Genomic DNA, 24,895 nt, shown 5'->3' on the forward strand with positions numbered 1-24,895 from the left:
ATGGAGAAGGAGAGTTATATAAAAAAAAATGGGAGAAGGGTTAAGGTCAGGAAAAATATGGAATACACGAGTACTACATTCATTTTCTATATAATTTTTTTTCTTCCTGTCCAGTTACAAACTCTTTGATTTAAGCAAGGGGCAAGTCAGAAGCTACGTCAGCACCCAAGCACAAGAAAGGATCAGATTGTCTCTGCCATATGGGTTTTTCAGGAGTAGGCCCCCAAACGAATGGACAGAAGCAGCGTGCTTTGTGAAAGTGATACTTCCTATAGCAGTGCATGGGAAGTGCCATATAAACAGGACAAAAGGAAAGAGGCATGACCAGCGGGATCTTATAATAAATACCACTGTGAACGTCCTGCTCATCAGAACGGAAGATTAAAAACATGTTTTAATACTTGCAGTCGTCGGGCTTTGATGTGCAAAAAAGGGGCTGCCTAGGCTGAGGAGCATTTCCTAGGAGAGACTCGGCTTCTGTTTGTCTTTGTGCAAGTTCATTTGTTCCTTTTTTTTTTTAGTTTGTGTCCGTTATTTCTGAACCCAGTATTATAATCAACTTGAAAATTTATATATATATATATATATATATATATATATATATATATATATATATTATAAATAATCCAGGGCTAGATCATAACTATACGTGTCTTTAATCTTGATAAAAAAAAAAACAAGATATGCATTCACTTGTTAGCAAAAATTGCTAATACCTCCAAGCAGCTTTGTCATAAAACATTAGAAGGCTAGGTAGGATTTTGTCAAGCGGAAGTGTCACAAGGATAGTTCTGCATAAAATGCCACCCACACAATCTGTGCTCTCATTATAAAGTGAATAAATAGGGTTACAATACGGCGTACACAGACAATGAGGCGATCTAATATGGCTGCACTTCCGGTTCTCAGTTTTGCAAAAATGATTTTATCCACTGTAAGAGTCCATTCACACGACGTGTTTTGCGGATCCACGGAGCCGCAGATCCGCAAAACACGGACAGCGGCAATGTGCGTTCCGGATTTTGCGGACCGCACATTACCGGCACTATAGAATATGCTTATTCTTGTCCGCAATTGCAGACAAGAATAGGACATGTTCTATTTTTTTCGGGAACAGAATTGCGGACCAGGAAGTGCGGGTCCGCAATTCTGTGTTGCCCCATAGGAATGAATGGGTCCGCAATTCCGTTCCGCAAAATGCAGAACGAAATTGCGGATGTGTGAATGGACCCCAAGTTAGTGCCAAATGAGCAGCCAATGAGCCATCGTCCCCACGGTATGGATATCTGTTTGGCAAGAAAGGTTCTTAGGGCCCTTTTTGCTCCAGTATAGCTGCATTTCCATGGGTACGAATGCTCATCATCCACATACAGAGCCAGGATACGACCACACTGTTCACTGAGAATATATACATTAAACGGAAACAAAAGTCCACATAGCCTTTGAATAGAACAAATCACAGCAAACGTGGAATATAAAACTAAACTTTTATTAGATAACAAATAAAAAGGAAGTCACACCCTGACCAAAGCCAAATAAATATAGGGCCATGAAAGAAAGGCCCAAACAAAAGACACCATAAGGGCTCATGCACACGACTGTTGAAGTTTTGCAGTCCCCTTGTTCTGTATCTGAGTTTTTTTTGTTTTGTTTTCTGTTTTGTGGCTGCATCCGTTCAGTTATGCCATAAACATATCCGTATGGTTTCCATATGCGATCCGTTTTTGGTGGATCGCAAACGGAAATTATCAGTACTGTAATGTTTGCAAACAGTAAACACGTGGGCATGGATCCGCAAATGTGTTCAGTATGCATTCCGTATTTTTTGTGGACCCATTGACTTGAATGGAGCCACGGACCGCGATTTGCGGACAATAATAGGACATGCACTACTTTTTTGCGGAACGGCCAAGCGGACATACGGAAACAGAATGCAAACAGTCATTTCCGTTGCTTTTGTGGACCCATTGAAGTGAATGGTTCTGCATACCATCCGCCAAAAACCCGAGAACAGACCTGTAAAGAAAATCCGTTTGTGTGCTTGAGCCCTAAGACAGACATACAATAAATAGGAGATGGGGTAGGATATTGACCTGAGGGGAGGAGGGAAGAAACTGTTGCCACCCACCCTAACTACCACTGAACATGGAGTAACACCCAGATGGTGGAACAACCTACCCCTGATGAACCCTAGATGTCCTTACGTTATGCAAAGCATAAAACTAAAGTGCCCCGCTATGCACGGAACAAACACTAAACTGCCTTGACGAGTTTCCCCCAACCAGGTTGATCAGGAGGCCAAAAGGGTATGAGGGAAAACGATTCCCTAAGAAAGGGTATATAGGTCATCACACACAAATAACTACACAACTAATACAATAGACAGGAGTCACTTATGACTAGAATATAGATATAAACCAGGCTCATGATGGAGTCACTCACTCATTCCACCGGCCGATAGGCATGATAGTGGACGCAGGGTGTTGTTTAAGGGGAGTTAGGGTGAATAGGGAGAGGTTCTTGCCTCCCGGCCTATTTATTTTATTTCTCTCTTATGGTGTATCTGTTTGGGCCTTTCTTTTGGGGTCCTTTATTTATTATCAGTGTTGTTTTTGGTCTGGGTCCGTCAACTGAATTAAACCTCATTTGATTGGTGACCTCAGTCCAGAGATCTAAGCAATTTTATATTAGCTCCTTGGTGTAATGAGGGGGTTGTCATTGCACCTGGAGTTTCAGGCAGTTTGTGCCGCTCCCAAATCCCCCCTGCACCGTATAGTACTGCAGCTCGGCAGGCGGATGGAACCTGTGCTGCGAATACATCCATCCGACGAGTACTGTACAGCGCGTGCGCAGATCAAAGGGGCACAAACGCAGCTAGGGCCAGGTGCGAGGCAGGCACAGAAACTAACTGGAGCTTCGGGTGCAACTGCAACACCCTCAGTGTAGCAAAAGCCTAATTATATAAAATCGCTTACATCTCTGGATTGAGACCACCAATCAACAAGGGACAAATGTGGTTGGATTCAGCTGACAAGCGCATCTCAAATGTCAGCTGCATTCATTTCAAGGTACGTGGTGACAGATTATCTTTAACAATGAAGGCCGACTAAGTTAGTTAATTGGAGTCCATGAGTTAGTCCTTGTCACAACTGCGCGGTTCGGTCGTGCATCCCTTTTTCCACAGGGGGTGCTGCCCACAAACAATGACTTTAGGGGCTGCAAGAAAAATGCAACCACTGAACTAATGCGCATTTGCTGGTTCGTTGGGTGATCAGCATCACCGTCACACAGTACAATTATTGGGAATGAGCATTTGTACATAGATGGACCCAATAAATGCCCCGATCCTTAACCCATGTAAAAGGGTCTTTAGATGTGGTGGAATTGATGTGGATTTTTGGTGAAAAGCCTCGTATTTTCACAATGGATTTTACTCAGGCAATGCAATGAAATCTATGGATTTGTGGATTTACAGAGAAATCTGTACCGCACAAAGTCTGCTACATGTGGACTTATTCCTAAAACCTCATGCAGTACAGTAGGCATTTTTGCGGACTGCAAACTGCTGATCCACAAAATATGGCTACTGTCCGAGAGCAATTCACAATTTTCTCATACCAATCATTAGAAATGGTTATTCCGACAAGAACAGGACATGTTCTATAATTTGTGGAGTGGCCACATGGATGCAAATTAGGCTTTTGGTACACTGAGGGTGTTGCCGTTGCATTCACAGCACAGGTTCCATCCGCCTGCAGAGCTACTATATGATGCAGGGGGGATTTCCTATCACAAGATCATCGCAGATCATTGTACACCAACTGAAACCCCTGACGGTCACCTGATGCCCGAGTAATAACGGTCAACAGTGCAACTGGACGAGATGATTTTTAACAATTATGATTTGTTTTATATTTTTTTTACCTTTTTTCAGGTCAATTACTGTTTAAATGTTACATGTGGGGCAGTGGCCATACATTTCTTACATGATTGGAGAAATTTTCTAAGGGTGCTATTACATGTGTGACCGAGCCCCGGATACTGCCGGCTGCCAGGCTACAACCGGTATTTGCAACTTGAAACCCACTGCAAGTAGAGGTGTAGCCCATTAATTAGTGGTACTCTTGGCTGTAGCCACAATCTTGTAATACACCCCCACCTGAAAATCATGAATGGAGACGATCGCTGGGTAATTTTCTCACAGTGATTTGCGCTAAATGCTGAAATAACTATTTAAAAGGGGTAGCTCCATGATTATTGTAAAAAAAAAAAAAAAATGAAAAAAAGTAAAATTAAAATATCATATAGTACATGAAAATCTCTTCCTAACAAAGCTAGAATCGGCCCTGTACCTCACATGGATCCAGAGATCTCCCCATTTATTGCTGCAATTGTTCTTTTAGGTTTATTTCAAGCTGGCAGCTCAGGGGGCGTATATTTTCTGCTGCAGCCCTTTCCCTATCACAGCTCAGGGGGCCTGTCTTTTCTGCTGCAGCCCTTTCCCTATCACAGCTCAGGGGGCGTGTCTTTTCTGCTGCAGCTCTCACTATCACAGCTCAGGGGCCTGTCTTTTCTGCTGCAGCCCTTTCCCTATCACAGCTCAGGGGGCGTGTCTTTTCTGCTGCAGCCCTTTCCCTATCACAGCTCAGGGGCCTGTCTTTTCTGCTGCAGCTCTCTCCATCACAGCTCAGGGGCCTGTCTTTTCTGCTGCAGCTCTCACCATCACAGCTCAGGGGCCTGTCTTTTCTGCTGCAGCTCTCTCCCTATCACAGCTCCGGGGGCCTGTCTTTTCTGCTGCAGCTCTCTCCCTATCACAGCACAGGGGGAATGTCCTTTCTGCTGCAGCTCTCTCCCTATCACAGCTCAGGGGACTTGTCCTCTCTGCCACATTTTATTGAATAACTCAGTGGCTATACCAATTTTTTTTTATTACATGCAATTATAAAAGTATTCGGATCCAGATGCTGGTTTGAAAACTGTAGAAGAAACGAAAACTACGGGAAAAAAAAAAAAAATCTACCACTGTGTTACAACTATTTTCCTTCCCACTAAAGTATTACCTGCTTCAATTCATAGACTAGTAACGGCTGTTGTCAGAATGAATGACCTTCAACATTATATAGGGGGCACTTGTCTATTATAGCCATTTAATGCAATTTATCTGTTGTGCAACCAGTCCTGATCCAGGTGATATTGCACCAATAACAGAGGATTTTTGTTTCGTTAGGTGTGGAGAAATTCATAAAGTGAGACGCCTGACATGAAAAACTGAGATGACAGTCAGAGTCCAAAGACAACAAACTAAATGAGTTTACCCACACATGGGTTCAAGACGGCAGATGGCAGGTCTAGAGAAGACGGCTGCTCAGAATACACCACGTAGCTTGCATATCGAATATCACAACAATGCTTGTAATATTTGATTAATGAGCTCGTAGATGGAATGCAAATTATTTGATGATCACACAATCATGTTGCAAAACTCAGCTTGACTGCAGCAAATTGGTGACATGGTCAGATAAATGCCGGATGAAATGGTGATAAATACAAACTTATTTGGTTTGGATTTTGCTTTCTATTAGACCAAATTTTAATTGCTCGGCTTGTATTTGCATTCCATTGGTTTGAACTTATATTTCATTGATCAATTATTTGGAATGGCAGTCTGAGGAGGGAGGCATTTGTTTGCGGCTTTACATCCAGAGAAATCTATGTGCTAGATCAGGGGTAGGCAACCTCTGGCACTCCAGCTAATGTTAAACTACAACTCCCAGCATGCTTACTTCCTCTGCTCATGTCAGAACTCTCATAGGAATGGAGCATGATGGGAATTGTAGTTTCATAACAGCTGGATTGCCAAAGGTTGCTCATCCCTGAGCTAGATGTTTTCAATCTACATGGATGAGCCGACTCTGGTCTACAAGGTCACTACCATAGAACAGTATATTACCCAGTTCGATGTATTCTATCAATCTGTAGCCATTACAGAAAAGTAAAACAAAAACATACATTACTTAACATGTCACTGAGCTTTCACCAAACCTTGCATTAAATTAATAGTACAGTGTGTGTACATGAAGAAAAACTTCTGGCCATTATATGACTTGTATTTGTTATTTTTAGCAGTTTTCCTCTGTACATAGTGAGCATCTTGTTGGAGACCAGCTGCCATCTACTGCACACAGAAAATAGAGGAGAATCTACTTCCCAACTGTTTCACAGTCACTCAGAAGTAGCCCCAGGATAACGGAGGATATTACAGAGAAGTACTGGCATGTATGGTTGTGAATGGAGTACTTGAGCTGAGCTAAAACCTTATGTAGCTGTGCAGTCTGTCTTGGTAAGTCTCCTCAGCTCCTGCTCACTCCTCTCCCCTTTACAAAGACTTGCATTGACATGTGTAATATAAACCTCCTTTATATCTATCTTAGACGGGGAAAAGGCATATTTCAAAGTGAAAATAAATTGGAGGTGGGTGGGAGATAAACAGCTGATAACTTGAGAAGTAGACATTCTCACCGAGAAGACATATTAAAAAGTTTCTTGTGGTTGCCTGTACTATTGATTTATGCAAAGTTGTATAAAGTTAGTGACCATTTAAAGTAGAACTCCACTTTGTAACAGATCTATAATGTAGAGAACATCTTTTATCTCTTACTACCAGTACAAAAAAGATATATTTTCTACATTCAAAATGTAAAAAAACAAAAACAAACTGCTGTTGACAGATCTGTTGTTTTAATAATTGGCCTCTATTTGAAGTGTCACCAGGGTCAGAGAACAGGGCAGCAAGAACGTGAAGATGTCGGCAGGATGATTGAAGTGCGTCTGATGTCATCTGGACGCATGGCACCTGTGGATCAAGGGGGATGGTGATGTGTCCAACAAACATGAGTGCAAATGATCTGTCCAGGCAGATGTTGACAGATGGGAACCGGAAGCCTGAACCAAGCGTCTGGGTCCCTGGTAAATGGACAATTTTGTAGGGGGGATACAGCCAGCGGCAACTACAGGGGGAATTTAGTATTACAAGCGGCCAATCATATGGCAGGATACCCGAGAAAAAAAGAGTCTCTTCTTATTAGTAGCTCTCCACTATGGACCACAGATGGGGGTTGTAAACAGTGGACCCCCTCCATGACATTAATATGCCCTAACAAGTCCTACAAAAAGGAAATGTCAAGATAAATGTACTAATTCTATGTCTTAATTCACATTCATGTGATAGGAAACTGCTACAAAGTGTACGATGCTAATTTTATAGAACACAAGTAAAATTTGTCAAACACAGCCGGCCTTAAACTTCCAGTAAAACAACACCAAAGCTTCACTGGTTAACAAATATAACTTGGCAAATTGTGGAAATAAAGTAACTATTGACACAGCTTCATTGTTTCCAGTTGTTTCCTTGATACTTGTCAGAATGGTCTAAACTAACTTTGCAGGGCTCCTGTGATCTGAGCTTAGTCAACTGTCTGTATTTTGGTCAATGCAAACAACAAAACCGACCAGATGATGTGATTTTGGACGGCCAACTCGTGGACAGCTTTCTAATGAGAGTTTCCAATCAGACATTTAAAAAACATTTCCGGCTAAAAAAAACAATGTTTTCAACATTCTGTAAATTTCCAGATTTGTATGGATCATCCCAAGCTAACTTAAAGGGCTTGTCCGGGATGTTGATACTGATGGCCTAGTTTCAGGATAGGTCTTCAACATCTGATCACTGGGATTACAACTCGAGCTACTCCCGCCAGTCAGCTGTTTGAAAATGCCACCAGTGAGCGATGCGGTCTCTTCTTACGCCAGTGATGTTGGTCACATGGTTCATTGGTCACATGACCTAGGTGCAGCTCTTCCCATTCAAGTGAACAAGCCCGAGCTGCAATACCAAGCAAAACCACTATATAATGTACGGCACTGTGCATGGTGAGCTGTGTGGAGGCACTCTCCAGAGCGTTGCGGCCTCCTCCCCTTTAATGCATGCTGTTGGATGTCTAGATTATTTCCATTGAGTTTCATTCATCTAGACAATGGCTACACTACTATGTCTTAAAGGGGTTATGTCATGATTAAAGGGGTTCTGCACTTTGTTTAAACTGATGATCTATCCTTTGGATAGATCAGCATCTGATCGGCGGGGGTCCGACACCCAGGACCCCCGCCGATCAGCTGTTTGATAAGGCAGCAGCGCCGCGGCCTTCTCACTGTTTACCGCTGGCCGAGTGACGTCACGACTTGTATCAACGGGCCTGGGCGGAGCTAAGGTCCATTCAAGAGAACGGAGCATAGCCGCACCCAGGCCAGTGATACTAGTCGCAACATCACTGGGCCTGCGGTAAACAGTGAGAAGGCCGCTGCCTTCTCAAGCAGCTGATCGGTGTGGGTCCCGGGTGTCGGACTCAGATGCCGATCAGATGCTGCTGATCTATCCAAAGGATAGATCATCAGTTTAAACAAAGTGCAGAACCCCTTTAGTGTAAAAAAATGAAAACCAGACATCAAACAGTACATGAAAAGCTCTTTCTAACAAAGCTAGAACCAGCCCTGTACCTCACATCGATCCAGAGATCCCCCATACATTGCTCTGCTAGATTAATTTCAAGCTGACAGCTCATGGGTCGTGCCCTATCTTCTGCAGCTGGTGGATGTGCGACCACCTTAGTGAGGTGGACAGAGAGATCAGAAAAAGAACAAACAGCAGGTGGTGCTATACAGATAGATTTCATGGTATAACTCAGTTGCTATACTACATTTATAATTACAAGCCATTACAAAAGTATTCAGATTAAGATTGGAGGCTTGAAAAATCTAGAATATTTTTCATGGGAGAAATTCTTTAATGGGAGTCTGTTAAATGGAAATGTACTGCTAAACCAGGCACAATGCCTTGTAGAGCTAGCTCAGCTGAATGTAATGACACCTTTCACTTAAAAGAGCTGTCAGGGTTCAGACCTGCCCTCATTTCATGCTATGATTCTCCCTCATGCCCTGCGCTGAATCACGCGGGGCAAGGGCTTAATATTTTGGATCCGGTTACATACTGGGTCTCACTATGGGTATGCTAGGCAAAAATTTCTGCCTAGCAGTGATCTCTGTGACGTCAGTTGCACTAATGGGTGGTCTTTAGCACTGCCCTAGTCTGTAAAAAGAAGTCTAGGGCAGCGCTATAGACAGCCCATTAGTGCCGGTGACATCACTGGGATCACTGCTAGGTGGAAGCCTCTGCCTAGCAGTGAGAATGTAAACCATCCGCACCATTCAGAGCAGGGCAAGGGGGAGCATCGGAGCATGAAATTGCATAAGGATTATGGGGGTATAACATACCTCCCAGAGGAGCAGACCAGCAGTGGTAAACATACACAGGTGACACAAGGGGAGCAGGTCATGTGCGCCCCCTCTCCAGCGCAAACGGGATGATGAAGAGCTGGCCGTGGAGCGATGGAGACTGAACACAGCAGTGGGGACTAGGTAAGTATGATCATCACCATGGATCGTCCACTCCGGGAGGTCTGTTATAGTCTTGGATAACCTCATTAAAAGTACTTTTTCTCCAGAATGAAGCAACAGATCGCTAAGTGAAAGGCATCCTTACATTTAGAGGAGCCGGCCCTACAAGGCATTAGGCGTAGTTTAGCAGTGAATTCCCTGGTGACAGACTCCCCTTTACGTTTACGTGTCAGGTGCAATGTCCATAAGCTTGCAAAATCATTCTGGATGTAAGCCCTAGAGCTTTGCAGCATAATGATTAACAGGATGGTGTTAACAGGGAACTAATGAAGTTAACTTAAGTACTTGAACACACATCTGGAAGCAATGGGATAGCCAGAAGTTATTAACCCTTTCTGCACCTGTTACATGGGTGCAGAGATGGTGGGGGTATTCAGTGGATACGAAAAGTCTGCTCACCTTTCAAAGAAATTAAGGAAAATACTTTATAGACCTTTTTCTACCCGTAACGTGTTCTTGACTGTAAACAGGTAAGGCCCTTGACAGTGACCCTTTAGGTTATGATGGTCGCAGGTTACAACATTTTCAATTTACATTGGTCTTTTTGGGCCAAACGCAAATCAGCTTATGATGTCACAGACAGGGCCATCTGTGAAGAGGACCATGGACTGTGAGACCTAACCAGTCATTGGCAGAATGCTTGTATTACTGAATCTATCTGCTGACTGGCAGTAGCGCCTCTTTGAACAAGACGAGACAATGTTACATCTACATTGTCTTCCAAAGTCAGAAAGAGTTGCATTTTTGGACACCAAGTAAAATTGGTCCCATATTATTTTCTGGTATACTGTGTACGGTACATGACCATTGAGAATCTTACTTTATGTCCTCCACATCAGTGGTCCTCAACTCCCATCCTCAGGGCCCACCTGCCGGTCATGTTTTCAGGATTTCCTTAGTATTGGGCAGCTGATATAATTAGTGTCCATCCATCAGGATTTACCACAGGTATTCATTCTGTGGGATACCCCTAAATCCTGCCCGGCAAGCGGGCCCTGAGGATTGGAGATGGGGAACCCTGCTCCACATAACAGATTTCAACAGCCAAATCCATGTAGAAACTGTTGCACAGTCTGATGAGAACCAGGAATGAAATGTTGACTTCAGTTCTTAAAGGTGTTGGCCAATCTGGGACATTGGTGGCATGTTCTAGTCATGTGCCATCAATGTCAGATAGGTGCAGGTCCTATTTCTGGGACCCGCACCTATCTACAGAACAGGGCCCCTGAAGTGAAGGAGAGCACACTTTGCATGGGCAGCATGCTCTCCATTCAATGCTATTTCCACCAGTCCCATAGCGGTTAATGGAGAGCGCACCCCGCAAGCGCAGCCACCTCTCCATTCACTGCTATGGGACTGCCGGAAATAGCCAAGCCAGCGCTTGTCTATTTTCGAAACTCCCATAGTTGTGAATGGAGGACGGCTGTGCATGCACGGCTGCTCTCTGTTCACGTCAGGATGCCTGTGCTGGAGATAGGAGCGGGTGCAGGAGGTGGGACCAACACCTATCTGACATGAATGGCATATGCCAGGGATGGCCAACCTGAGGCTCTCCAGCTGTTGCAAAACTACAACTCCCAGCATGCCCAGACTGCCTATAGCTATTAGCCTACAGCAGGGCATGGTGGGAGTTGTAGTTTTTTAACAGCTGGAGAGCCGCAGGTTGGCCATGCCTGGCATATGCCATCAATGTTCCCGATCGGAACACCCCTTTAAAAGAGATTTTTAATGCAAATACAACACAGCTCATCACACAAAATACACCAGACGGCTGCAAATATAATGATAGGATTGTATCATCCATTGCCTATGGCTCTGCAGACACGATGCAGTCTCAATAATGTGTAAATATGGAGATGAGCATACAAATAATGGCAGTTACTGGAATGATATTTTGGGATTGCCATTTCTCAAATTCACCAATCTGGTTCTGTATTGCTGTTTAGACCCCTATATCCTACATTAAAGCATTACGATGTATGGATGAGCTTCATTGGAGGTTGTAGGGTTGACAAACAGTGTGGATATCCTGAATAAGTGAAAGGGAACCTGTCACCAGGATTTTGTGTATAGAGCTGAGGACATGGGTTGCTAGATCGCTGCTAGCACATCCGCAATACCCAGTCCCCATAGCTCTGTGTGCTTTTATTGTGTAAAAAAAAAGATTTGAATACATATGGAAATTAACATGAGATGAGCCCTGTCCCTGAGATGAGTCCAGCGTGAAGGAGCCCAGCACCGCCCCGCATCCTCAGAATCTCCTCCTTGCTCGCCGACGTCAGAAAGCTAGAGCGCAACAATCTCGCGATGCGCGATCTAGCGCATGCGCAGTGTCGTCATAGTGTTCCTTCTCTGTGCTGGCATCAGCCTCAGGGAAGGAACTGCGCATGCACTAGTTCGCGCATCGCGAAAATTCCAGCGCTCTAGCTTTCTGACGTCGGGGAGCAAGGAGGAGATTCTGAGGATGCGGGGCGGTGCTGGGCTCCTTCACGGTGGACTCATCTCAGGGACAGGACTCATCTCAGGTTAATTTGCATATGTATCAAATCGTTTTTTTTTTACACAATAAAAGCACACAGAGCTATGGGGACTGGGTATTGCAGATGTGCTAGTGGCCACAAAATCCAGGTGACAGGTTCCCTTGAATGTAACCATAAATCAGAAAGTTTTCATTCTGTAATTTTTCTTTCTAGGATTTTTAATCTTGCCTAGTTAAAAAATACCTAGAATGCTTCTTCAAATAAAAATAAAAAAATGAAAAGCCTCTTTAATGCAAGGACCATCATGAACTGTACATTATATGGTTTTAGGAAATCCCATTGATAATAGGTTAGAAAGGGTTCTTCTGTTACAAACACAGGTGTCTTTAAGATAATAAGAGCCCAGGTCTGGCTGTACTGGTAGATAAATATCTAAGACCGGAAAAGTACCAGCAGATGGAAGTTTCCTCAAACACAGAGAAGGCTACAAAAATGTCACAAAGGGTTGCAGAGGGCCAATAACTCCCCAGTCCTAATATAAAGGAATTATTGATGCCCTGTACACTATATTCCCATGCATTTATTATTTTCAAAAAACACACTATATATTTTACAAAGTGTCTGGTAATGTTCATGGTAAATGTGAAAGTCTCTTGAGAAACAAAGAGATCAAAGAGATCCAGCACAGCAAGATAACTCATGTTTCACAGCCTTCAACCAACTCCATAGTGTTAAAGATACAGGGAAAAAAGAATATATAAAAAATGTAATATATATATATACACACACACACACACACACACACACACACATACATACATACATATACACACACAGTAGTGCAGGTTTACTAATAGTGTCACACCCTGCACTATCTAAGGCTACTCTCACACTTGCAGCAGCAGGGTCCTGTTAGGGAGGGGGAACAGCCTGCCGGATCGGTGCTAACGCTAGCCCACCGTGTCACCGGAAATACGCACCGGCCCCATTCACTATAATGGGGGTGGGCCAGAGGTCCGGCCGCAGCACGGCAAACAAGCCGAGAGGAGGCCGGACAAAAAAACGCTGCATGTTGTAGTCTTTGTCCGGCCGCCTCTCGGCATGTTTGCAGTGCTGTGGCTGGACCTCCTGCCTGCCCCCATTATAGTGAATGGGGCCGAAGCGGACTTCCGGCAGCATGGTGGCTAGCGTTAGCACAGAACCGCCTGCCAGACCCTGCTGCCGCCAGTGTGAAAGTAGCCTAAGAATATACCGGTAAATCAGTCTGGCGCATGGACTTTTGCAAATTTGGAGTATCATAAATTCTGCACCAGGTTCATGTGCCAAAAATGTGTCCATGTGCTGACAAGTCAATTCATTGCATCAACTGTACTTCTTCACCAGTGGGTGCTGTCCCTGCAGGCGAAGAGGTGCCCACTTGCTGTACGAGTGACAGGGCTAGAATTTCATCCGGCCCTGATCATTTCCTGCCTGCGCCGGGCAAGGGTAGAAGCTCTGCTTCGGAGCAGCGACTGCACAGGCGCCACTACATTAGATAACTGGCTGGTCCAGCCAATATTAACAGGTTTCGCTGACTATAGTGTACAGCAGGAATGTCCAACTTGTGGCCCTTCAGCTGTTGCAAAAGTACAATTCCCACCATGCCATTCTACAGCTATCAGGGCATGCTGGGAGTTGTAGTTTTGCAACAGCTCTAGTGCCATGAGTTGGAAGTCTCTGGTCTACAGCGTTTGGCTACCTTTAATATGCCAGCTGCAGGAGTATACAGATAGACCAATAAATATAGTGAGAAAGCGAGCTAGCAGGCTTGAAGACACAGTGACCAATGGCCAGGCTACAACCAAATGGATAGAACATGGCACAACAGCAAACCTGCCAAGAGTCGGCCGCCCACCAAAACTCACGGACCGGGCAAGGAGGGCATTAATACGAGAAGCAGCACAGAGACCTAAGTTAACCCTGGAGGAGCTGCAGAGTTCCACAGCAGAGACTGGAGTATCTGTACATAGGACGACAATAAGCCGTACTGAATATGGCAGACAATAATAGCACATCCTGTTAATAAATTAGTAAGAAGGAGAGTTCTGCGGCACAGACGGCTGAACATAGAACCTTTTAAAAAGGTTTTGACCATGAGGATCTAAAAACTTTGTGAAGTACATGTTAACATAGTATCTTTAAAGCGTACTTGAGTTTTCAAAAGAAGTTTGCATAATGGCTGCGTTTCTTTGTACAAAACTAACTGTGAAGAAGCGATTATGTTTGGGCTTCCCTAAAGTCTCTTTTAGCCATATTATTCCCCGTTTCAGCTACACAGCTAGATGCATTTCTCTTACAAGCAGGGGGTGTGACCTTACTTCCCACTAGGTTTGAATTCTTCTAGAGAGCTCAGAGAGCTGATAATGAGGGGGGGGGGGGTAAATTAAGGTTTCATAGAGGCAGGAGGCTCCTGTGATGTTCAGAAGCTCGTCCCCACTTCCTCTCAGCTATCTTCTGAGTCTCGGTTACCAGGGACTGATCTTGCCCATCAACAGACAGTGGACTGCAACTTAGATGAAGTGATCTAGAAATTTGCTAGTTGCACCATTCTCTATTAAATGAAATTGTGTGAAAGTACAGTAACTCTTTAAGGTTCTGTTCACACTACCGTAGGTATAAATGGAGCCTAGTCCAAGTAGTCAACAAATGTTTGGCTTGCATTTGAATGGAAGAAATCATGTCTCTCCGATCGTAGACTGAAGCCAAAAATCACAGCATGTCTTTTGATACTTTGACAGTGATATTTAATATTGTTCCCACCGCGTTCTGAATTTATGCCACATATAGTGATGGATCCATACAACAATGGTAAACAGCCATTCCTAAAAAAAACACATTTACGTAAAATAAAGTGTCGTTTGTCCATGGCAGACTAAATTGTGCTTTGTCTGCGTCGAAAAAAAAAAAAAAATCAGACGGCACAAAAGTGCTTCACATCACTGGAGATATAAGCTTTTCATCTGCATCTCTTACCCAGAAGCCCATGGTTGAATCATGCCTTTTAAATGAGCAGTCTTTGAATTTACTTTATCTTGATCTAAAGCCCCGAAAGGCCCACAAATCATGGACTTTTTAAAACAAAATACATACATTTTAATAGGTTTTTATTTTATTCTTTTGGATTGGTAGTGGTAATCTCAGTTTTTTTTTTATGTAGTGGTGGAACACATTGGCGGAAATTAAAAATAATATATTTTTTTTTATCAGAATGTCTTTTAAATGAAAAGGTTTAACATTTACATTACAAGGGGGACTTCTGGCAAAATCTTACCTCCAGGGACAGACAGAGAAGAAATAAGCAGGCTGATAAAAGTATCTATAATATCTAGGGCAGAAAGATGGCTGAAATATAAAGGGGCTTCCGAGACGTTCTTAATAAATATTTACCAGTAATAGACAAAAGGGCAACTACATTTACAATAAAGACTAAATCAGCACAATGCTGCCCTTGTATGGATCAGTCTTGAAACGCATAGGTTCATACTGTACCTCCTTCTGTCTCCAATTCCATGCAGGGTTATGATGCATCTTTTTCACAGATTTTATATGAAGTAATATTGTGGCCTGCCCATATCATTCTGTTATTGATGTGCTCTTCCCTAGAAGCGTCTAAGGCTTCTTTCACGCCTTTGGCCGGGAGTCGGCCTGACAAAAATTGCTGTGTGTAGCGGTTTTTGTCCTGCCGATTCTTAGCGGCCGGATCTCTGCTGGACCCTATTAAAGTCAATATTGTCTGGCAGGAAGGCGGTACTATACGGCAAGGCAGGATCTGGAGAACTCCAACTCGTTGTTCTGGTAGAGCCAGAGTTCCCTGAAGCAAATGTGAAAGTAGCTTAAGGGAGAAGATGGCGCCATACAGATGCCAGAGCACCTACTGCATCGTAATATACTTAACAGTATGGACCAAACCACCACATAATATATATTGGGTAGTTTGGGTGGGGGCAAGGGTGTCTATTAATAATAATAATAATAATAATAATAATAATATCTATCCCTAGCTCTATAGAATTACTGCATGTACTTTTCTGTGACCATAAGACCCGAGATAAAATTGTAGGTTTCTTAATACAAGCTAGTGACACATTAGCCATATATTGAGCAATGAGAGTCATATCCCACATAAAGAAAAACAAAGCACTCATCCCTTGACTAAAGCTGCAGGATAATCACACACACACACACGGTGCCTTGCAAAAGTACTCACCCCCCTTGCCTTTTTTTCGTGTTTTGTTACATTACAGCCTTAAGTTCAATGTTTTGTTAATCTGAATTTTATGTGATGGATCAGAACACGATAGTCTAAGTTGGTGAAGTGAAATGAGAAAAATATATAAATAAAACTATTGTTTAAAAATAGAAAACAGAAAATTGGCCTGTGCGTATGTATTCACCCCCTTTGTTGGGAAGCCCATAAAAAGCTCTGGTGCAACCAATTACCTTCAGAAGTCAGATAATTAGTCACATGATGTCCACCTGTGTGCAATCTAAGTGTCACATGATCTGTCATTGCATATACACACCTTTTTTTGAAAGGCCCCAAAGGCTGCAACACCTAAGCAAGAGTCATCACTAACCAAACACTGCCATGAAGACCAAGGAACTCTCCAAACAAGTAAGGGACAATGTTGTTGAGAAGTCAGGGTTAGGTTATTAAAAAATATATATATATCCAAATCTTTGATGATCCCCAGGAGCACCATCAAATCTATCATAACCAAATGGATAGAACATGGCATAACAGCAAACCTGCCAAGAGTCGGCCGCCCACCAAAACTCACAGACCGGACAAGGAGGGCATTAATCAGAGAGGCAGCACAGAGACCTAAGGTAACCCTGGAGGAGCTGCAGAGTTCCACAGCAGAGACTGGAGTATCTGTACATAGGACGACAATAAGCCGTACGCTCCATAGAGTTGGGCTTTATGGCAGACTGGCCAGAAGAAAGCCATTACTTTCAGCTAAAAACAAAAAGGCACGTTGTGAGTTTGCGAAAAGGCATGTTGGAGACTCCCAAAATGTATGGAGGAAGGTGCTCTGGTTTGACGAGACTAAAATTTAACTTTTCGGCCATCGAAGAAAACGCTATGTCTGGCGCAAACCCAACACATCACATCACCCAAAGAACACCATTGCCACAGTGAAACATGGTGGTGGCAGCATCATGCTGGTGGGATGGGACTGGGAAACTGGTCAGAGTTGAGGGAAAGATGGATGGTACTAAATACAGGGATTCTTGGGCAAAACCTGTCCCATTCTGTGCGTGATCTGAGGCTAGGACGGAGGTTCACCTTCCAGCAGGACAATGACCCCAAACACACTGCTAAAGCAACACTTGAGTGATTTAAGGGGAAACATGTAAGGGTCCATTCACACGTCCGCAAAATGGATCTGCATCCGTTCCGCAATTTTGCGGAACGGGTGCAGACCCATTCATTTTAAATGGGGCCGGAATGTGCTGTCCGCATCCACATTTGCGGATCCGCACTTCCGCATCTGTGCTTCCGTTTCCGCAAAAAAATAGAACATGTCCTATTCTTGTCCGCAATTGCGGACAAGAACAGGCATATTCTATTAGTGCCGGCAATGTGCGGTCCGCAAAATGCGGAACGCACATTGCCGCTTTCCGTGTTTTGCGGATCCGTGGCTCCGTGTATCCGCAAAACACATTGCGGACGTGTGAAAGGAGCCTAAATGTGTTGGAATGGCCTAGTCACAGCCCAGATCTCAATCCAATAGAAAATCTGTGGTCAGACTTAAAGATTGCTGTTCACAAGCGCAAACCATCCAACCTGAAGGAGCTGGAGAAGTTTTGCAAGGAGGAATGGGCAACAATCCCAAGATGTGGCAAGCTCATAGAGACTTATCCAAAGTGACTTTGAGCAGCCATTGCCACAAAAGATGGCTCTACAAAGTATTGACTTTAGGGGGGGGTGAATAGTTATGCACATTGACCTTTTCTGTTATTTTGTCCTATTTGTTGTTTGCTTCACAATAAAAAAACAACAACAAACATCTTCAAAGTTGTGGGCATGGTCTGTAAATTTTATTATGAAAATCCTTAAACAATCCATGTTAATTCCAGGTTGTGAGGCACCAAAATACGAAAAACGTCAAGGGGGTGAATACTTTTGCAAGGCACTGAACAAGATTTCTAAAGAAAGTGGTACAAAACATGGACTTAAGCATTGGAGCATCACCTGCAAAACCTTGAACCTCACCTGTGGAAGCCATACCCCGATGATGTCAGATAACGGGATGATGTCACTTGCTGAAGAGCAAGTGCTAAAAGATCTGCAGTGACCACAGCCCACATGGTATAGAAACCTTAAGGGGAGAGGGTCATCGGCTGGCCCCCAATCAATCAGAAACATTCCCAACTCTTTGGACAGGGGTTTAAAACATAGCACTGGGATGAGGCAGACATCTACAGCAGCAGTGCGTTTCTGGGCCTGTCATCCTCCAGAAGCCTCCACCGCCTCCATCCTCTCTCTAAGAACTTCTATGGGCAAACACTGAGCTTATAGTTTGTCTCTTCTCTCAAGGCAGATTTCAGCTGTATTTTGAGGATGAATGATTAGTTCAGGAGGCAGGGAAAGGAAAAGGAGCGGAGAATCGCTCTCTAATAATATATATTAGGCTACTTTCAGACCAGCGTTTTTACTGGATCCGGCAGGGTTCAGCAAAAACGCTTCTGTTACTGATAATACAACCGTTATGAATGGATCCGGTTGTATTATCTGTAACATGCTCAAGACGGATCCGTCATGAACTCCATTGAAAGTCAATGGAGGACGGATCAGTTTCTGTCAGATTGTGTAAGAGAAAACGGATCTGCCCCCATTGACTTGCATTGGGGGATCATGCCGGATCTTGCTCCGCATCCCAGGACGGAAAGCAAACTACAGCATGTTGTCCGTTCTGTTCAGTTCAGTTTTGTCCCCACTGACAATGAATGGGGACAAAACTTTTTTCCAGTATTGAGCCCCTATGACGGATCTCAATACCGGAAAACTAAAACGCTAGTGTGAAAGTAGCCTTACAAAGTTTTTTTAAAATATTTGTGTGTACTATTGATTTATGCAAAGTTTGTAAGAAGTACAGTGCCCATGACCGCAACATAACAGAAAGATTTGGTAATGGCTCTTTTGATCGCAGTCATTGCAAAGCTGATTTTCATACATATGACAAGACTACTGGGTAATTCTTAGTTCATTGCAACATTGGCTTAAGATTGCAAATTTAGGCCTCTGTCAGCAGATTTGTGCCTATGACACTGGCTGACCTGTTACATGTGCACTTGGCATCTGAAGACATCTGTGTTGGTCCCATGTTCATATGTGCCTGCATTGCTGAGAAAAATGATGTTTTATTATATGCAAATGAGGCTCTAAGGAGCAACTGGGGGCGTTGCCATTACACCTAGAGGCTCTGCTCTCTCTGCAACGGCTGCGCCCTCTGCACCTCGACAGGACCACACAGTGACGACATCATCACACCTGGCCCTGTCAATCAAGTGAAGAAGGTGCGGCAGTTGCAGAGAGAGCAGAGCCTCTAGGTGTAATGGTAACGCCCCCGTTGCTCCAAGAGGCTCATTTGCATATATTAAAACATCCTTTTTCTCAGCAATGTGGACACATATGAACATGGGACCAACACAGATGCCTTCAGCTGCCAAGCGCACATGTAACAGGTCAGCCAGGTGTCATAGGTACAGATCTGCTGACAGAGGTGCCCTTTAACTGAACCAAACCTGAATCACAAAAAGCATCCTATGGTTCAGTTCACCAAAATCCCAGTAGGTCTGTGCACTGTGAAAGTAATATGGATTAACATGTACCCATATTGAGGCCATTTGAAAGTAGTCTTAGCCTTGTGGTTACAATCGCACCTAAACTGTACGCCTATATGGTGCCATTATAATAGTGGAAAGAATACGTGGACTCAATGATATGTCCTCAAGCATCAGAAAATAATCTGATTTTGCTGCAGTTCTGCTCCAGTTTGGATTAGATACAGTTTCTGCTGTAAAACCGCTGCAGAATTCCCCCCCGCTACATTTAAACGGGCGAAATCCAGGGGCGAAAATCCACAGACAAGATGACATGGTGAGGATCTTAAGTTCGTAATGCTGGTCCAAATATCCAGATGTAACATCCATTTATTGGGAAAGGTATGTAAAGGCTGGGGGACCCTTATTAAGCTATTTACGCAACAAGAATGGCGTTTTAAAGTGGTAAATATTGTCGCCCGCCATTATTAGAAGTGGCGAGAAATCTGGGCTTGGCGAGGGGGTGTTGCAGCGGGTCCGCCAAATTTATCCTTATTTGGCGTGAATAAAGACAGAAATCTACGACGGCTAGGAGGCATGGCGTGTCGGAGGATAAGACAAATCTATGAGATCCCTGCGCCTTCTTACGGCTGCGCAGGGGGAATCAAGACTGACCCCCTCTGTGCCATTTTCCCCCATACACTGGGATCCAGCAGCTCTAGCTCTAATATACATTATAGCCTTATATATTTAGGATTATACTCCCATTACCCCCCTCCTATACACTGACATCATGCTGCTGGGGGGGCTGCTGACGGCAGATGGAAAGTAAACAGGACCAGATCATATGATAGTAGTCTGTGGCCGCGGCTGATTTATTTCCACTTCTCAGAAGCATTTGTAATGTGTGATACTGTTTAATTCTCAACAAGCGCTTTCCCTTTTAACCTGCGATGGTTCTTTAATTAATAAAGTCCGCCGGAGCTCTCCAGATGCACAATAAATATTCCATCTTATTCTTCAATTATAATTAACCCTCACTTTATCCCATATAAAAGGTCTTTTTGGAATCAAAAGATAGGGCTGGAGGTCAAGTTATTTCAAGCCATTGCTACGGAGATGAAGAGACGCCCCGGCCCCTGAGCTGACCACTTTGTAAGCAGGAGCGCTCGGTAAAAGCAGTGTTGCTTTATGTTCTATTGATATTGAATTTGTTAACCCACAATTGATTTTCTGTGTTATACAATCCAATTGAAAGCAACAGAGATAATTCCCTGCAGTTAATGTTACATTTTAATGCAGCGCTGGACCTGGATGGAAAGAATGCCTATATAATTATATACAGCAGGGTAAGGTCGCCCTCTGCTGGACATTCACCCATCAAAGATTTCAACAGACGAATAAACAGAAGAGAGGGGACTGGGAATTATATATATATATTGGACACACTCCTACATATCTAAAATCCAAACTAAGGACAAGGTCAGAAAACTGTTCATACACGGTAGATGTAAATGGTATGTCCTGTCATTTAAAGGGGTATTCTGGTTGATGACAGGATAGGAGATAACTAGTAGATCTCTGAGACCTCCCACCGATCACGAGAACTGGGGCCACGTACCCCCCTGCAGCGCTGTACTCTGCTATCTCCGTAAATCTCTAGAAATGAACGCATGTGCGACCGGCCGCACCGTTCTTTTCAGGGGGGCTGCCCGTTCTCGTGATCGGTATGGGTGCCTGCGGCAGGACCCCCGCTGATCTAATAGTTATCCCCTATCGTGTGGATAGGGGATAACTTGTAACAACCGGAATACCCCTTTAAAATGGTAAACCTCCAAGAATGCTTTAAAACGATATAAGTTGTAATACTCAACTTAGCAATCCTCTGACGCTCCCTGCTCCTCAGTACCATGTCAGCCTCAAGACTTCTGACAAGGATATGTGATCACTCAGCCAATCACTGGTTGTATCGGGTCGCCGCTGCGGCCAGTGATGGGCTTCTGCTTCGACAGTGACCATGTGCTGGGCCTGGGAGGCAGCAGAAACGGGAGCGGCGGGAAATTGAGGAGCATTACTTCTTTTATTATTTTAAGTCATTCTCCGCAGTTTTGTAAAATTATTTTAAGTGACTGGACAGTCCCTTTTAGGGGGCGGTCCAGAACTAGATGAGCAAATTGATTATTCATTCATTAAAAAAAATTAAAAAAATGTAAAAGTTCTTAAGCAGCCAGGGGCTGCCCCCGCTGATCAGGATGTGCCCTCTGCCAGCTTCCTGACTATTCCCCACTGGATAGCAGTGGAAGCGCAGAGGTTCTGTGCAAGGACTGTGCATGCACTGCTACATTTCCAGGCTGCGGCCTGAAAAAGTATATAATTTTATTTTAATTTTTTTTTTAAATGTATCACCTACATTTTTATTCTGCCACATAAAACCAGATAACAACACACATCCTGTTTTTCTAATCAGTTTTTATTTTCTATTCTATCTCCTAAATATTATTATCGGGGCGGACATCTTGAGCTGTTTCTAAAAGGATTTTAAGATATGCTTTACAGCAATGATCAGGGGGGGGGCTTCATTGACTTGACCTGTTCGCAGGTCAGGAGGGAGAAGATAAGCTGGGATATCACCTATTGTGAATGGTTGATGGAATGGCGACATGGAAAATTAAAAATAACGTCACCAGAAATTCTTTCACATTCCCTTTAAGGCCTCATTCACATGACTGTCATTTCGTTCTGCGTCTGATCCGCATTTTTTTGCAGATCGCACATGGACCCATTCACCTGTAAAAAATACGAACCGCACGCGGATGTCATCTGTGCACTGTCCACATCCGTGCGGCTGTGCCGCAAATCATAGAACGTGTCCTATTCTAGTACGTTTTGTGGATGGGGCCTGTGGAAAGTGCAGGACGCACACGGCTGGTGAATGTAGCCTAAACCCTCTCCAGCCACCATGTAAATTTTAATCAGTCTCTGACAACCCCTGTTACACGGAAATAGGGTTGGTCCAGCATTATAGTATTTACTAAAAACTAATAACGTATATTAGTAACAGAATTGCTATTAAAGGGGTTGTGCAAAGTTTTGAAGTAATCCCCTATCCACAGAGTGCTGAGCGTTTGTCTATTTATCCTCTACGGGATATTTGGAAATAGGCGAGTGCTGTACTCCATATGTCCCATAGAGAAAGAATAGGAGTGGAAGGATGCCATGCAGGACCTGCCGCTCCATCAGACTGGGGAAACGGGACTCCAGTTCTCGGGATTGGTGGAGGTCCCAGTGGACCAGTTTCAGCCCCTTTAAAAGTATAGATGATATAGAGTAAACTCTCTGCGATTACACTGCATCTCTAGTGTCCCCCTGATCCCCTTTTTGGGGCAGTGGAAGGCAGTAAAAAGGGAAAAGAAAATCCCAACCCCTCCAGAGTTTACATGGATGAAGGAGCTAATGGTTTACAGCTCTCGCAGGTCACTGGCATCTTACAGACAAAGGAGCAGATCATTTATGCACTGGCACAATGGTTGCCAAGAGTGACAAGTTAATGAACAGACTACACCATGTTTTCCACTTTGTCGGTTTTAATCACCTTTTAATCTTCACCTGCAATAGAAATATTTCATTTTCGACAATACTTAGGCTACAAAAAGAAATTGGTCAGGGGGTTTGCTGATCTAGTAGCTCTTAACTAATAAAAAAAAAAATAATACTTTAAAAGCGTCTTATTTAGTCCCTGTGTATTTTTTTTATATTTTTTTTTGAAGCAATGTTCTCCTGAATGCTAATAAATAATACTAGGAATCTATGATAGTGAATGTAAGCCCATAGTGACTATAGCTTGCGTGATTTACTTGCTCTGTCTGGGGGCGGAAAATGCTTTATCGCCCCCTGCACCCCTCAGGGAGGAACTGCAAACAGTATACACATCTGAAAAAATGGCTTCACATTTGCATATCTGCTCAGTATTAGGGCTCATGTACACGCCGTTGCCCGGTCGTGCCCGTATTGTGGCCTGAAAACAGTGGGTCCGCAATATGTGGGCGGCGGCCGTGTGCACACCGCATCGCGGATGCAGACCCATTCACGCGAGTGCTTCCGTGGGATTTCTCTCCATGCCTCGGCAGCGCAAAAAAATAGAACCTGTTCTATTATTTTTTGCAGCGTGGACGGATCACAGACCCATTCAAGTTGAATGGCTCTGGATCAGTCTGCGGACACCGCACGGATAGTGCCCGTGCAATAGGGACCCCAAATGACTGTCCCCAATGCATGGAATGGCCGGCACAAATTCGTGTGCACGAGTCCTTATCTAAACACAGAGAAAAAATATTGCAAATATACTATGGTGATGTCACTTTCAATCCATGAACAGAAGCAGTGCTTGTCCGGCTTAGCTTCTTCTCTAGTGTACTCCCAGACAGTGCAGATTCTTAACTTGTGAGAAATGTTTAGGACGGTAAGAATATTTATTTTTCTCTGAGAGACTCACTCTCTTCTATGCAAAAGCCCACAGTGTTATCCTTGGCATTTTAAATACCACCAAAAAATTCTTGGAACACAGAATGGTGCAGGTTAAAATTAATAAAATGAATTGGGTCAGCCATATTGCATTCTATGTAAATCCAAAAGATAAAGATACCATTAAAAAACAAAAAAAAAAACAAGCGCCTAATAAGTAATAGAACGCTTACCTTAATTACTTACAATACGTCTCATTTACCGAACCCATAAAAACGGTGCATAAAATAAATTGTGCAAATAAAAAAAAAAAACTATTAATACAACAGTATATGCAGGCTCCCTCCCCTCCAAACTAATAAGAAAGCTAAGCTTCATTAATCACCACATCCATCTCCCCGCCAAACTTTAATTAACAGGGATAGACGTGTGAAGAGTCAGCGGCGGGGACGTATAAATTAGAAGCATCTTCTGACTTGGCCACAAAGCTATATGAACCCAGTGACAAATTTCATTTGAAGAATGACACGCTGAAACGGGGGAACTTCCTCATTTGGGCACGCTGTACAGAAAGTGATTGTAGCCCAGAGAATCGTAGAAAATATATTATGTCACTAAGATAATATTTGCACAGC

The 24,895-nt window shown here is 43.6% G+C and overlaps 1 protein-coding gene across 3 annotated transcripts in view; it reads right to left on the minus strand.

Moving 5' to 3' along the window:
- Positions 1 to 24,895, minus strand: part of FTO (FTO alpha-ketoglutarate dependent dioxygenase) — a 273,069-nt gene that overhangs the window by 205,454 nt on the left and 42,720 nt on the right. The gene's annotated exons all lie outside the window — the stretch shown is intronic.

The sequence above is a fragment of the Bufo gargarizans genome, chromosome 10 (genome assembly GCF_014858855.1).
Source record: "Bufo gargarizans isolate SCDJY-AF-19 chromosome 10, ASM1485885v1, whole genome shotgun sequence".
Taxonomy (NCBI): Eukaryota; Metazoa; Chordata; class Amphibia; order Anura; family Bufonidae; genus Bufo; species Bufo gargarizans.